Genomic DNA, 17,187 nt, shown 5'->3' on the forward strand with positions numbered 1-17,187 from the left:
CAAAGTACCGTTAGGTAAAGGTAGAAGCTCTTTTAAGGAAACAACTGCTGAAGTTCTCTTAAATTGTATCAAATGTTCCTGCTCCTAATTTTCAGATGAATTAAAAATAACTTTATTGCATTCAAAGAGATGGTTTTATTTCTTACCAGAAGAAATTGAGATAAAGCTGTGCGTCATTCTCTTGCTAGAGGAATATCATCTGTTGTTCCAGAGGCGGGGAGAAAAAGGGTTTAAATCTTGGAGTTTTCTTGTTTTGTTGTTTTTTTTTCCTCTCTGCTGAGCTCCTAATATATTGAATATATTTATTTTTGAGGCATAAAATGAAAATTTCATGATTAAATAGAAACAGCCATAACGTACATCTTTCTCGTATTTATTGATATTTAGAGCTGTTTGCTTAATAGCGGTGTTTACTGGTACTGTCAGATGCTTTACTTATTGAAAGTTCTGAGTATTTTAACAAAAAGTCACAAAATAAAAAGTAACTTGGAATATGCTTTTATGACAGTATGCATGTGCAGCCTTGTGACAATGCTTTGGTGGGGAATAATTCAAAGTAATGAGTTTAGGGATCTGACTAGTAAGGTTCTATCAATGTTATGGTTAGCTTACCTCTGAAAGGTTCTTACTAAATGCTTGAAGAAGGAAGTTGTTAGGTATTTTTGATGTCATACCTGCCCTTGTTGTGTCAAATAGTGTTAAACACTCTGCAGATAAGAACTGACATCACTCTATGAAAACAAAATGACAATGATGACATATGCCAACTGTGGATCACCATTTAGATTTCAATTAAGCCTTTTTAGTTTTGCGTATTTTATCCTTTAGATGCTGTCATGTAACAGATTTTTTTAAAAAAAAGATAGCATTAAGGTGAATTTGCAGGTAGGTATGTTTATAGCCTTGTGTGTATGGCCTTACATGAGTGTTTGCATATTTTCCATTCTACTTCCTCTTGCCTTTTCCTAATGATACCAAGAAGGATGGAGTGCGTTTAGCTCGGTTGGGTAGATAATGTTTCCAAGAAGATCTTCTGGAGCAGTTGTCATGTGTTCTTCACTGTCCTCTTCATGGAGTGATAGAGGAATAATATATGTTTCTGTGTGCATAGTATATATTAATTTTAGTTGTCTTAATTTTGTACAAAGCCTAGGTAGAGGACATTCATGGAGTTCCAGAAGAACCTGAAGTTTTCAGAGGTAATGTGGGAACACTGGAAATCATGAACTGAACTTAGTGCCAGCAGACTTGAACCTGGGAGAATTCACATTCATTTTTGGAAATATCTAAGTGGGATTTCCTACCTCAAATCACAAAGGATATTGCTTAATTACAAGAGTAACAAAATAAAGGTAATGGAAAATGCATTCTGTGATAAACAGCTGGGAACAACTGAGTCCTCAAAGACATTCTTCATTGCCTTATCCCCAGTAAAGCTTTGCTTCTGTCCTTCATGTTCTCTTCATAACAAAACTGCAAAATCAAAATTAGATTTGATAGGCCAACACCTTATCTGGGATCAATATTTAGATGCTAAAAAATGAAGCAAAATCTAGAAATTAATTTTTCTTACTCTTCATCACACTGTACTTGGAGTTATGTTAGTATTTTTCCCCAGACCGTGGTAGAAACCTACAAATACTGCTTGGATTCCCTTGGATACCTCTGACCTCTTCTAAAGACACAGGTTATCCAAAGAGTGGGAAGACAGGAATGTTTTAAAACAAACCAAAAGCTGCTGTTAGGGGAATCTGTCAAACTCACTTCCGGAGTAAAGGTGATGTCAGGGGACACAGATGTGGCGCTGCAGCACCCAGGTGGTTGTCACCAATTGTATTCCTCTTCTGCAGGTGCTATAGCACAGCACTTCTGAATCTGTTATAAAACATTTTCTGGTTCTTTCGATTGAGTGATCTCTCATGACATTTCTAACACTATTTCCATGGAAGTGCTTTACTGTAGTTTTGTCAAAAGAGGTGAGACTTCATACATGCGTGTTGCACTGTAAAATCCGTGTGTAGAAAGTTAATTGTCTTTAGATACTCATTACCAAATGTCAGAGAGGAAGTGCTGCAAATCAAACAGCATGAGGGAGTTTGAATCAGATGCTTTGTATGCAGGGAATATCCAGGAGCTCTATTGACAGGAACTAATCTTTATTCCAGCAGACATTATTAGAGGGAACCAAAAATATTATACTCACGAGAAAATTGGCTTCCGGTGCTTCATGGCCACACTCAGTCTCACTGAGGCACTATCTGAAAATTTAATGCTCTTGTCCTATTAGGACCTTTTCTTTTGTCAGAGGTCAGACCCACACCTCCTGCAATTATAGATGTTGTTGAGGAATAAAGTCCACTCCCTGAATCTGCTTTTAAATGTGCTGCTGTAGAAAGTACCAGTAGGAGCTCCCAAGCATCAGGAGGATGAGAAGCGACCGATCGGATGCATGCTGACTATATACTCCCAAAGAGTATGTAACCTGTCTGTCCATTGGCTCAGCAGAAATGTCAGCTTGTCTTTCATCCAGCCCTTTTGCTCAATTCATCTAATAGAATCGACCAGAAAAATTTGTTAATTCAGGAGAAACCTACCATGTCAGGATAACTTCTGGCAGCATCCAAGTAGGGAATCTTAGACGCAACCAGGAATTACTAGCAATTAGTTAGCATCCATTTGCTCTTATCTCTATGCGATTTGCAAGTGTTGAAACATTTCTTGCAGTTATATTCATCACTGTGTGTCTGTATTTCAACAGAACTATTAGAATATATTAATATAGCTTCCCTCCACTATAGGTGAGAGTTTTCTTATGGCTTTAATGACAGTGACATTCAAAGCAGCTTTTTTCAACTTCAAGTGACTTGCGCTTGATGAATTCCTGAAAGCTAAGTGCTAAATACACACCAGGTTATGATTGACTTTTACCTGAATTAGTTTTCTGTATGGACTTCCCAGACTTTGTTAACATTAAACAAAGCAAATTTTCATTGGTTACTGCTGCAAGACCTTACCTAATTACTAAAAATGGCAGAGAATTTGAAAGTAACAATTTTCTTGTGTGTTGTGTAATAGCTCACAGAGATTGCTTAGGCTCAATGTGCAGAAGTATGAACTAATAATGTCTCTTCTGTTTTGAGATTAATTCATTTTCAGGCTGAAGATGACCTACTTGGTATGATGTAGACTGATTTTTGTTATAGAATATTTTTAAAGTTTGAACTCTTCTCTCACATTCACAAAACATTACATAGCAGGCGTAGCACACCATTCAGCTGCTCAGTTTGGCAAATCAGTGCTCTGCTTGCTGATTAAATAGAATGCTATTGTCAGCTTGCTTAGATGTGAGGGACTCTCATGGAATGCTTTTGCACTGTTTGGTAAGTAGGACTGCTAGGAAGGTGTTCAGAAAAAATATGAAAGATTTCATGTAACTACAATTTTTTATTTTTTTTTTCGAAATGGGTACTTCACAGTCACGCTCCCCATCAATCTTCCCTTCTTCAGATTCTTGACTTCCTCCTTGTACTTGGGCAGGCAGCACAATTGAAGTCGGTGAGTGTCACGTTCCCTGTATGCTCTTGCAGTCAGGAGACTCAGGGTTGAGGAGAAGAGCAGAACTTCAAGGCACTGCAGTATGTGCTTCTAGGGGAAGAAGTCAGTGTCACAGAATCAGCTGTCACAGGTGATACCATGAATGCTGCTGAGAGCAGCGACTAATCCTAACAAGCCTCATTTTTGTAAAATAAAGTTAAGATAGCTAATATGTTTCATCTAAATTTTCTCTATTTTATAGTCACCTTGATTTAACAAATGTTGCAGTGATGAAGTTCTGGATAGTTAAGGATTCTAAGTTTGTAGAGTCAGGCTCAAACAAGCAATAATGTTTTGACAAATATTGGAAATGGCTGCTCAGTTTTTAGAAGTTACATTTCACAGTGTTGCAAGTTGAGTATCAGTAAATGGACTGTATAAAAATGTATTAAATGTACAGGATGTGTTTACCATGAACGTGTTAACCTTATTGTTACTGGAGCTACTGATTAATTCTCTTATCAGGTAGATATTCATACACAGCTGCCTGCTAATTTTGTGAGGTTAGTGCTCAGCCATTGTTATACCATACATCAATCTCAGTGCTGGAAAGCACTAAAAGAAGTTGTGGGGCAGGGGGCAGGAAGCAGGTAAAGAACCCATAAAGCCTGCATTCACAATGTTGCACATTGACAGTTGTGAGACCTGTGACATTTTCATATCCCAATTTAGATAGTGTTGTCTCTATTCTATCAGAATGCTATGTTACCCCATAAAGGTATAGAGTGAAAATAGAAAATGTGAGTTGTGGAGTAAGTTCACTTGTGATGAAAATAATGAAAAGTGACTTAAGTGACGCTATTGCTCCTCTGGTCCTATGACTAATGTGTGCTGGTCCGCTGTTAGAACCTCTTTGATTCACACTTATTTCATGGTTCAGAAGGGCTCCAGTCTATTTGTGGAGATGCTCCTTTTTATCACCTCATTTTATGTTGTTATCTGGCTAAAGGGATCATGTATGGTATTAATTCCATATCAGTTTTATGCTCTTGGGGTTGATGTTTATACTAACCTTGATACTTTTGGGGATAGACGTGCCTTAGTGTAAAGCCATATTTTGTTGTCTGTGCTTTGCAAAGTGCTCACGGTCAAGGAGAATTCAGCCTAGTGAGGCAGTATGCTCTGATGTTTATAGCTACCCAAAATGTGTTACTGTCAATGAGTGCATTAAGTGTATTTTGTTGTTCTCTCTTATCTTCCTGCTTTTTGTTTTATACAAATTTGCAGAATGCAGTAACTAATCAAAATCTTAAGTTCTAAATTTCTTACCCTGGAGTTTGTAATTTTTTATGGGAACGTGATAACATGGAACAACCACTTAGGCTCTAGCTTCTGAAATCCTTAAACTGGACCCTTACACATGCATGCTACTGCAGCCCCTCTGATTTAAGTAGAATTAATATGCTGCAGCTATATATGTAACAATATTCAAATTACTAAGTGAAATGCTTTCTTGTTTAAAAACTATGGCATCTCTTAAGAAACTAGCATTTTGATTAAATGATGCAAACTACAGCATCTCACCATACAAATTTCTTTCTTTTTTTTTTTTCTCTCACGTATGTTTTAACACTGCCCCATTGCGGGGGGCAGGGAGGAGGAAAGAAAGAAAAATTTGGAAGTAAAAATAGAATGACCATAGTGAGTGCTGTATGCGTACAGCATATGTATTTTTTCTTTTTAGCACTGCTTTTGTAAACATTACTGGTTGGGAATTAATTTTATGCTTCTTAATGCTGGTCGACAGTGCTTCAATTCTAACAACAATTTGAATGAGATTTTTATGGGAAAAAGAAGGAAGATTTACCCAGTTCCCATCTTGGAGGTTACAGTATGTTTAAACAGATATATTTTCTTTTAGTCTAACCTTGTCTGGAAGATATAGGAAAACTAATTTGCCTTATTTACATATGGCACAATCTATCCAGTATTCAAGGGTTTGTCAGAAACAGGAACATTGTGCATTTCCATGGTAACAGATGGCATGCTGACAGTATCTGGCTCGTTGCAGCTTCGTCTAGGCAGGCCAGCAATTAATCAGCCATCTACATGCACAAAATTCTTTGTGAGTGAATGGCACTGCTCCTCTGTAGTGCTGCCTGTGCTTTTACAATTTTTGTATTCCTGCAGGGCAAAGTACTTTTTTGTCTCTTACGCTCATTTTCAGTAGCTTCCAAAAAAAAAAAAAAAAAAAAAAAAAACAAAACAAAACCAAAAAAAACCACAGTAAAGAATATGAAAATGGAAACAAGTCTGCATGTAATTTAGAAAATACATTTCTTCAGCATATAAAATGTGTGGTGCTCTTGTTTTTATTCCATTGCTTTCCTTGTTTCCCCTCTCTCCCTACTATTCATAGGCTTTCTATGCCATGTACTTCATTCAACCTATTTGACAGTCGAGGTTTTTGCAAGCAGGTAATTCTCCAAAGGTGTGCAGAAATGGAGCGATCTGGATGGCTAGGAGCACCGGGATTAAGGGCAGCCTTGAGCAACACTCCAAAGACATCTCATCGCCCTTTGTAGAATGGCATCTTATATCTCACCATGCTGCCCTGCCGGCAGCTGCATTGCACCAGCAGGGTTGGGGAACTAGCTGTGTCCTTACATTGTGACTGATCTTCTTCATAATTAGTGCAAGATTTATTTTATCAGAGATAATCTGTCAGTGTTTGAATGTGCTGTGGGAGAAAAGAAACTCCTTGGGGTGTTTTCTTGCTCCTCATGTATCTGCCTAAGGCAGAGCTGGGTTGGAGCTTTGCTACTGCTGTTCACAGATGTAGTTTCTATTGACAGTGCTTCATATCCAGCTGCATAAGAGCATCCTTCTCCCTTCATCTTTAGAGAGATCCTTCATCCTTCCTTTGCAAATGATATTGTCACAACTGCTGCTTTACAGAGTTCTCGAGGGGAGGATCAGCGGTCCTATTTTGGATGTCAGAGTCATGGGATGTGAAACTTCAGGGTTTCTATTGGTAAAACCAGGATCTGGTGGCTGAAAAAGTACCGAGGTCAAAACATTGGTAGGATATCGGGGTCTGTGGATGTTGCTAGTTTTTTCTTAAATCTCTGAAAAAAAGCAAAAGGTTTCTCTCTTGAGATGAGGCTGTATGTTGAATAGGATTAGTATTCTTTTCATGGTAGCCTGTAGGCAACCAAAGAAATTGTGAGCTTTGTTTTTGATGGAGAACTCATTTATCCAGATGGAGCAGTGTTAAGAAATTTGTTTCTTAAGTATTTACTTCATAGTGTAGCTGGATCTCTTACTGCCAATGAGACAAATATCAGTTAGCAAAAATGCTGACCTTAGTTGCAGCAAAGTTCTGGTTATGTGACCTGAAATGATCAGAAGGAATATTCCAGGCAAGTTTTGCTTCCACATCCATTATTTTTTGGATGAGTTACTGATGCCCAAGCTCAGTTCTAAAGAACTCACAATGCACGTTATTTTAATGGTGAGGTTGTCAACTTTTCTTTAATCTTCATTAATCTTTTGTACCTGTTTGTTATGTTATGTCAAGGGGCCTTTATGCTTGTTATGGGCTTAGTCACTGCATGTTTCTGTTCTCTGCTCTAACTGGTTTCTGAATCCAAGGAAAATTTATAAGAGATGTACTTATCAAGACTTCGTGAATGTTTCATCCTAGGCATTTCTTGCTTCAAACTTGTAACTGTCATTTGTGCTAAATTTGGATGTCATTTTTTAGGATGAAGGATAAATTTGGCTGCCATCTTTTTGGGTTCTTTACATTTTTAAATCTAAAATTTCCAAGCCTCCTGCTCCTTCTGCTTTAGACTTCATTTATCCCAGTAGGAAGAAAGGGTTTCCTTGGCAGTCGACTTGGCTAGGGGAAGACACGGGGGTTGATTTTGCTGTATGTGGCCAATTATGTTGACCTTTGTGATGGCAGGCCTGGAATCTCAAGTTTTCCTCCTATTTAGGACTCCTTCACAGCAGCATAATGCATTGCTGCCATGTCAGTTTGTGGTCTAATATTTTTACAACCCAGCAATGCACATTTGGAGATTGTGATTAGCATCCTTAATTCCTAGAAAAAAAAATGTAAAAGCCTTGTTAGAACTAGAAAGCTGAAGTCTAAAATAGTCCACCTGCTGTTCTAAAGAGTATTATTTTAGTGCCCTGGGGACATGCAAAGTTGTAACCTACTGATGTCAGGATTAGATTTTACAGAGCTTTTTTAGTATAAGTGTTTTTGATAACTTGGCTGAGCTTTTTCTGTTCATTTCTGTTTGCCATTTCTTAAAAACAGCATCCTAAGATCCTTGGAGATGGTAGCTGATAAAATGGATGATGCCCAATTTCTTTTTCATCACTGGAGACAGAGATTGTTTGATAGTAGATTAAGACAATTAACAACTTGTCACGAGAGGAAAATATTTTTCCTGGAATTATTGTTTTAAGTTGAATTTTATTCTCTTTCCAGTTCTGTTAATGAATGTGGTGGAGTTGGTTTTCTCATACGACAAAGTTTAATAGTGACTTAGCCATAAACAACAATAACAGAAGCATTCACAAATTTGTTTCCAATAATAAGAATATTTATGCTACTTGTTTTAATGTGCTTGATTGGCAGTATTGAAGCAGAGGTGATTGTTCAGCATTCACTGATGCTTAGATCCACAACTGCTATTGCAACAAAAATCCCACCATCATCCTGAAATGAATCAGTGTTCAGATCAGATCTCTAAATGTGTGAACTACATTCCCCCTGCAGTGTGTGTTAGAACTGAACTGGGTGGCACGAGCATCTGTGGGGTTAGCAGGGAACCATTCCCAGCCTTAGTGATGGTAAACTGCCAGTGTTGTTCTGTTCAGCAAGAAATTTAAATTGAACTTCCTTTCCTTACTTGTGGTTATTAAAGTCTCTGTATCTAACCATGTCTTACCTAAAATATTCCTTCTCCCCTCACCTTTAATCTCTCTGTAATAATTTTTCCTCATTTTCTGAAAAAAGATTCTTTTTTCTTAAATTTGGGGTACAAAGCGTTGGAACAAAAGGCTTTGTGGACAGACACAGATGGCTGCTGCTAGGAAGAACTTACGGGTTAAGGTGGGACCTGTCTGTATGGAGTATTATTTTCTTGTGGCTATGCTTTTTTTGTTGATGCTGAGAAAGCTGCTCATGTATATGGTCCCTAGGCTTGCTGCTGCATGCTGAGGGCACACGTGCTGCCCTGGGGTGAGCCGCTGGCAGCCCTTCCAGCCATCCCTCCAACTGCCGGCTTGCGGGAAGAGACAAGGTTCCTCCTGCAGGCCTTAGCAGAAGGGAGACATTTTAGAGGATGCCTCCCAAGTTTTGAAACTTGTGTCTCAGAAGATTTGTTTTCTGCTAGAAAAGAAGTGTGCTGTTTTGTGCTACCATTCTTCACTGATTTAAAATTGTTACCTCTGCTTTCGGTCATACAAAGGTGAGCCTGTCATTTTGCCTGCCCCCTAAAAGTAGTCACAGGAAACAGACACCAGGTGTTGAATCCTGGCGAAACCAAATTTGCTTACCACGTCCCTCAGTCACGTACCTCACTGCCAGTAGGGGCTCAGCTGATGTTCTTTTTCCTCATGCAGAACAGGTAATAAAATAATACACAGTCCTAGGGAAGAATCTCAATGATCTCAATTTGGCAGAGTGCTTAATTGAGAACCTGTGAATTTGACCTGTTGTTGGATATGAGGAAGCTTCTCAGGGCATCCCTATTAAGACCGAAATTCTTTAATGTTTTCTTAATCAATTACCAATGCAGATAATGCTGCTATGGATGATCAATTGATAAATATGTATTAAATCTGTGAAAAAAAAAATTCTAAGTGTTGAAAAATGACTGATTAGTAGCAGACTCCTACTAAATGCTAAGAAAACGTACGTCTTTTTTGGCACTAAAAGGAAATTACAAGTAACTCGGGATGAAATGATAATTAGAACAGCAAGTGGTACAGGGATGGAGCAAATTAAATCCTTTAGGTATCTTGCAGTTATTTTGGATGAATCTCTACTTTCTCTAATCACTTGGATTATATTGTTCGGAGAGTGAACTTGTGATTGGGGGATTAATGCACGTATAATTTGACTCTGGATGCCAAGAGAATAGTAGCTCTCAATAGTAAATACTGTCAATTACTTATTCTGGTTTTATAATTTGTATTGCAGCCTCCTGATAAATTCTGATTTTAATCCTGTCAATATATGGTATTTTTTTGTGTTTATTTGTTTAGCTTGGTATGAAGAACCATTGTATTTTCTCTTTTGAGAGAAAGGGGAGCAGGAGTCCCAAAGATACCTGCTGTTCAGCTCATGGCCCCTGCAGACTGCATTGGGAGTTTTTTAGGGTTCTTCCCTAATCTCTGTGGTGCTATATTCTTTCTCATCCCTCTTTACAATAGTGAAGAAAAATTAGATTTTCCATCACAGGGATCACAACCACCTGCAAAGGCTTAAGAGGCTGTGCCAGTGCTGTCTAATACATGCTCTTCTATCTGCCACTAGATGAGGAGGTGAGAAAACCAGTGGTCAGTGAAATACCTGTCTTTGTTTTCTTACTAGGCAAGGTACTTAAGAATGAGTCTGGCTTTAGATATATGTTTAATCCCATTTTAATCAATGTGATTTAAGGCAGATATATGCTGAAGTGCCTAGTTGATTATCAGGGTGGAGAGTGATACACAGATTTTGGAATAGATACATATAATGGATCTGTTTGTGGGGTTTTTATTATTGCTTTCTTTCTCTGTTGCCTTAAAGGTTACTCAGTGATGGTAATAAAAAGGCAAAATAGGAAGATAGCGCAACAAGCAAAAGCTCAGGAATATATTAAACACCATCGAGTCTGTCAAGAGTTTGGAGGCATTTTGATGCCGTTTGCATTTGCTCAGTAAAATGTTTTGCAATGATAATTTTGTAGAAAAATGCTGGGAATAATGATGGGCTAAAAAAATAGCCACACAACAAGCAATGGAATGCAGTCTACCTCTCCAAATCCTGGGATGGTTCTAATGGGTCAGGTAATGCTGAGTACTCTTGAATTAAATGGATGGGTCAGTAGGGGGAACATTGGCAAGCTGTTGGCATAAAAACCAAAGCAGAACAAAGGCGTGGGGCAGGGGCCACAGTCTGACACATTTTACATGACTTTCAGTTACTTAACAGGTAATGGCTCTAATCACAGTGCAGACCAGACTCATTCCAAAAAAGCCACTATTGCAATGTAGGATTATTCCATATCCGGACTGCGGAGATTTTCACATCTATGTTTCATTTCATCCTATGAAAGAGAAAGGGGGAAAAAAACAAAAACAAACCTCTAAACATTTATATAGTTCTTTTTTCTTAAATGAATCAGTCTTGCCAAGGCTGAGTTTTGTATTTGTTTATGCATATTTTCAAGGCTTAGATAAAAGAGCACTTATTCAGTCTACCATCAACACATTGCTGTGGTGTAAGGGGGAGGGAAGGGAACCCTCAGCATATATGGAGAATATATAAAGATCTGAATCACATGGGTGTTCTTTTATTTGCAACCATCATTTATTTTCTATTTAAAAACAAATTAAATAGGAAATGAAAGAAAACATAATACAGATCTGGTTTTCTCTGGTTGAGAAAATGGTAATTAAAATAGTGAACATCTGCATGACAGGATATTTCTGAAAAAGGAACTGTTCTTTGATTGTTACATATTTTGATTTTTAAAGAAATGCAAGGAATTTAGGACCTCAGCAACCACTGAATCTGTGTAAGATCTGGGTGCCTAATTCTCTTCTGTGCCTCCCTGGAAATTACCCACGTGGCCTCCATGTTTCTGGTGGTGTTGGTGCCATTCAAGGAGCCCAAGCTCACCAGTACGAAAGCTGTTGATATTCCCCATTGCAGCAAAAAACTGCCAGTGTGTTCTGGCTTTGACAAAACATTTTGCTACATAACACACTGCTGGGTGGGATGTGCATTTTTTATTCTTGCACAGAATCTGTTACAATAAGCACTGCTTGCAACTCTGTGATTAATGACTTCTGTCTTCAGCGCTCTGTACAGCAGCACAACTTGCGAGAGAGTCCCATAATTTCCTGAAGACACGTTGTCACAATGAGACACTTTTTCAGTTATTATGTGGCTTTTTGCACTCTGTTTTGGTATGAACAGACAAATGTTTATTCCTTTTATACAGATTTTGTGCACACACCTCATTATTCTAACTTACAGCTGCAGGTATAGTTTTGCCCACAGAAAAACCAAACTAATAAATGCTGATAAAATAAGGTAAAACAAATACACCCCAAACTCTCTGGATGGGAACTGTTAAAATAGAGGCTGAATTGCACCAAATTCACATTTTTTTATTATTTTAAAATTTACAATTTGTGTGTGTGTGTAGGGGAGGATAGTTTTGCAAAAGGCAACTATTATCAAGGTGCTGAAATTAATTGGTTGCTTTAATTGAGGTAGATTACTAGCTAATGCTTTCTTGAATACAGTAATTCTCCTATTAAATTATCTTCGAATAATTACCTGAAATTTCTCAGCTGCAGGGACTGATGGCTATTTAATTGCACAGTGATGTTGCTATATAATTACTTAACAAGGTGTCCTTTAATAGTTTAATTCCCCTTTTCCAAGGGAAAAAAAAAAAAAAACCTACAGATACAACTTATATTTTTTAAGTGTTGTGATTTTCCTTGGGTTTGGTTTTGAGGTGTTTGGGGTTTTGGTTTGTTTTTGTTTTTTGAGATAACTAAAGCTGAATCAGTAAAAGAAAGCTATTTGTTGGCTTGCTTTTAAAAATAAGCCCTTTTCTCATGTGTAGATTTGGAAGTTTTGTGAGTAGATTTGGAAGATTTGTAGTTTTGAAACCCAGGAGTGTTGAGGCATCCCTTTGCTTTCACTGGATTTATTTTGGGTTTCTATAGCATGTTTTACATTATGCTTGGAAAGAGACATTAGAAGCTTAGGTCTGATATGGGAAGACTTAACTATGTTTTTGCGGAGTTTTGTGGGTAAGGAGTTATCCAGTTAATGGTGTATCCTGTGCTGAAGCAAAGCACATTGACCAGGATTTTAGGCCTTTATTTATTTGTCCTGGACACAAAGTGTAAGTCTTGCTGCTGGGTCCTATCAGCTGAAGAAAGTGACTGGAGAAAACAGCCATCTGTTGAAAGATTTTCTTTTTAATCTGTGTGTGTACAGATCTGCTGGACCTGTAGATTATCCCAAAAGATGAAGTTCTGAACAATACCTGTGGTCTATTTAAAAAGCGGGGGCTCTTAAATTTCTCTAGATGTGTTCCACTCAGCTTCCATGCTGAGACACAGAGGGAGCCATCCACAAACATCCCCACCCAGAGCCAGGCACTGCTTTTCAGAGGCTTGAGGCTTTCAGTCTGGATCTGCCAAGTTCCATCCTAAATATCTTTCAGTGTAGGCAGAGGTCTTTACAAACAGGTCGATGAGACTATGCAGAATACATACCATGTGGTCAGTAACATGCGTTGTGAACCACTTCAAAGAATTCCAAAATGCCTCTTTGTGTATGCCACCTTAGGGCTAGCAGAGAACGATCAAACCAGTATTGTAGAACTATTGATCTGTCCACAGGGATGGGTTTTTGGACACGTCTCCTTAGGATGAAAGCAACGTACCAGTGACGGCGGATTACAGTGCAGGTAGCCCAGGCTGCCAGGGTTGAGGGGTCTGATGCTACAGGTGTTATCCCATGAACGTACAGTTCTTGATTCAGTCATCTAGGGTTATTTCCATCTTATCAGAAATAAACAGCAAAAAAATTTTTTCTATGTCCATCAGTCTGGAAAGCCTGATGTGTAATATTCATTGCCTGAATTTTCAGCAGTGTTCAAATTCACAAGATGGCCAATGGAGTGTTCAGATCAGACACTTAAGGCTGGATTTTTTAATTACTGTAAACTGATGCAGAGCTGTTGACTGGATGCAGTTTCTGTCAATTTGCATAAATAAGGTGGAAAATTGCAAGACACTCCTGAGATATTTTTCCCTTATGCTTCAGTTAGGGCGTAAGAAAACCGTGAAAAGGAAAGAAATGTTTCAGCACTCATTGCTTGTGTCGGCATGCATCCATCCTCCTTCTTCTAACTTCTTAGCAGTTAATGTGGAACAGACAATCTTTCTTCCTTGGCCATGAGAAGGTTGGGGCCTTTGTCTCCTACAATCTAAAAAACGTGTTATCTTTGCAAAGTGCCACTTGTGCCAGAGGATGGTGGCCCAGGCCACAGGTGAGCCTGGAAGAATCCATGCAGGAGATGAGCATGAGCTGAGCACATGGCTGCTGCTCGCAGGCGAACAGCTCTGGTTCTCTGTTACCAGGGAGCCCTGCGTGGCCCTGGATGCTCATCCTATCCTCGGGGGGTTTGCAGTAATACAGGGGAACAAAATGTGTTTGCAAAGGCCTGGTAATGGGACTGGAGCCCAGCTCTGGTAGATTCCGTACAGTGTTTGTTGTCCTGTCTAGACATGAGGATATAAATAAAAGTTCCTGAGGTGAAATACTGCTATCCTGAAGCACCTTCAGCCTACTGGAGGTGCATATAAAGGTGCTGTAAATGGAAAGACTAAGGGATGTATTACTAGTCACTTCTCCAGAACATTTCCAAGTCTCCCAGAAGTCACTTCTCTTGCTTTTTCACTTCTTCTCCTGCTTTCTTCCTTTGCTTTGACCTCCACTTGTTCTTCATCTCTTTCTTCCCCCATCCAAACCCTCCCTTTTCATTCCCCACCCTTTTGACTTCACTCCTCCCCTCACTTATTCTCTTCAGTGTCGCAGCAGTGGTAGTCAAAAGGAGAAAGGCATGGAATTGTGTGTTACTAAATGGGTGGTGCTGATGTAAATCAGGAAGGAGGAAAAGAAGAATTAATTATCCTTAACATAAGGGTTAAGAAATTTTTCCAACTAACACTAATATCTGAAGATATCCTAAATTTGTGAGAAATGCGAACTTTCCTTCTTCCTTCATCAGATGACTGTAGCTAAAGTGTCAGAAAAGGAAAGAGAGGGCCAAACCTTGTATCTTTATCCCTCCATTCTGTAAGTAACCTGTAAAGAGGTTTTTTTCCAAGGTTGCTGAGCATCTGCTGATTCACTGCTACTTAGGAAGGATGAGGTGTAACTGTAATCTGTTACTTTGAGACCCTTCTATGAAAGATATGAAACAAGCACAATTTGTTGTTGCAAGGAGGCAGTTTGTATAACCATTCTCTGACCAGAAGACCAGCCATTAATTTTTGGTTTCTCTGTTTCTTGCAGCTGATAAGGAGAATATGCCAAGTCAACCAGATAAGTCAGCACAGGCAACATAAAGTGAGTTTGTTTGCTTTTTTTTTTTTTTTAAATGTTCATGCTCCATGAAAACTTCCTGCAATATTGCTTACAATTATAAACGCAGAAAAGTGCTACTAAGATTTTCTTACATTTCTATTTTAAACATGGCTGTGTATCCACTTAGTGAAGGAGTGGATGGTTAAGCTACTGAGTTTGCTCTTAAACAAACAAAATAGTTTCTATGTCTTTTATTTTTATCAAAGGCTGATAACATACATTAACAATGGAGAATACTGATAAAATCTTATCAGCAGTGATAGCCAAAATCATTTCCTCGTATTAGCAGAATGTATATGTCTGCACTGGGGTGAAGACACCCTGACCACTCATCAATGCAAGCAAGATTTTGAAAGTTAATTCTTTCTGCCCTGGAGTAGAAACACATCAAACATTGTCTCAGTGTGTATGGGCAGGTAGTGTTTCTGTGAGCGTGCCAGCTTCTAATTTTAAATCAGGAAGAGTACTGATAATATCCCAGCAACCTATTAGAGAATTAAAAATGTCAATTTCAATTGCAAATTCATTTTACTTGGAGGGATATGCAGACACCTAGACCTTCTGTAACCCTATGCAGTGCTTGGCATCTGGAGAATGATTTTCTGAAATATGGGGGGGGAAATCACAAAAGGGCATAAAGTTGTTAAGAGTGATTTTGTGTTCCCTCATTTTGTATTATTTCATACAAAAAAAAATAACTAGAGAAAAAGATTGTGGTATTTTTTCTCATATTTTGTCATTACAGCTGTGAGATTTGATGTAATATTTACAGAAATAGTCATGTTTGAGTTGCAAGAGGTGGATTTTGTGCTAGGACCCTAGAGTAATCATGTGGCTGCTCTGAACCATGTGATAATGAGGAGGGGAGCAGTGGTTTATCTTCTCTACTGCTTTAATACCTAATTTCCATTTCTCCAGGAAAAAAAAAGAGTTCTTGAGTCTAAACTTTGCAGCTCTTGACCTTTTCCTGTCTCCATAACACTATACAGGAATTCACGTGTGGATCGTGTGTTGTGTCTGGGTGTTAGACCAAGCTATCACATACCATGTAAGGGGTGCACCCAGTGCCATGTGCTGGCTTTGCTGGTCTCCTCACCTAGCACATCTGTGCTGTGCAGGCACAGCTGGGGGGCCATACTGAGGTGGCTTCTAGGCACAAATTGCTCTGCTGAATACCTCGTCCCTCTACTGTTGTGCAACACAAGGCCTCTTCCCTGTCAGGCATCTCGAATACCAGTGTGGTGGTTCATAGGATCAGCTCTAGCATCTGGGATCCTGAAGCAGGAGAGGAGCCTGAAGCTGCTCCATCACAAAATGTAGTCAGTTGTGTGTAACATGGAGTGTAGAGTGAGCATGAATTCATCAATTCATAGCTCATGAGTCTGGAAATCATGCTAGCGTTTCTTCAAAAGGGTGTGTTTGTTGCTGTGCTTTGTCTAGATTAATCTGCAAATGTGAATAAATGTCAAGATATGAGGTCACTGATGAAGGAGAAGTTTTACAGTTCAAGTTTGGCAAAAAAATATTATTCATAAAGCTTGGCTTCAGAGTAAAGCATTTCAGCTGTATTCTCTTCATCCTTCTTGTCATGCTGTAGAAAAAAAAAAGTAGATCTTGATTAGCTGGTTGTATGTGTGGGTATTGTTAATCATGAGCAACCAAGACTTTTGGGATAGTGGCAATCTTTCAATGCGCCAGGTATCACATCACGAAAGTTATCTTTGACAAATAGGTACATAAGTTAATAATATTTATGATGATGGCACTGTTTTCATAAGGAGTTTTTATTCATACTTTGTGTGTAAGTCTGCAGTTTTGGATATTTTTTGTCTCTTTGAGTAGCTAGAAGTCAGTTTGTTTTGGTCTGGAAAAACTGTGTGGAGTGCTAGTACTTGTTCCTCTGGTGGTACTTGGGTGAGAGGAAAACAAACTTGGGTCATCAGAAAGGTCAAGAATTAAATATTTTCTAGCAAGACCCCTGTATACAAGGGATTTAAACATTGTGGCAATTATATCTGATATCAAATTCAAAGATATGCACATATCCCTTATTGCTAAAACCAGTTAGAAGGATTGCTCATTAGGTCTAGACTTCAGCACTAGAAAAAGGCTCAGAGCAAAATTACAGTTGCAAATAAAATAATTTCAATTAATTACATTGGATTTAACTCTCATCCTTTGGATTACACAGGTTGAACTGGGTTTTCTTTTATGGGGATCAAGAAAAAGAGAAAAAATACTCT

At 38.6% G+C, this 17,187-nt stretch overlaps 1 long non-coding RNA gene across 2 annotated transcripts in view; it reads left to right on the forward strand.

Annotated features, from left to right (window-relative positions):
• Positions 1-17,187, forward strand: part of LOC122185475 — a 219,364-nt gene that overhangs the window by 70,044 nt on the left and 132,133 nt on the right. For both annotated transcript variants that reach the window (XR_006180879.1, XR_006180878.1), the window contains exon 2: positions 14,873-14,926. This is a non-coding gene — a long non-coding RNA (uncharacterized LOC122185475). The remainder of the gene's footprint in view (positions 1-14,872; positions 14,927-17,187) is intronic.

The sequence above is a fragment of the Lagopus leucura genome, unplaced genomic scaffold (genome assembly GCF_019238085.1).
Source record: "Lagopus leucura isolate 7727_CA_CO unplaced genomic scaffold, USGS_WTPT01 Super-Scaffold_100029, whole genome shotgun sequence".
NCBI classification, from domain to species: Eukaryota; Metazoa; Chordata; class Aves; order Galliformes; family Phasianidae; genus Lagopus; species Lagopus leucura.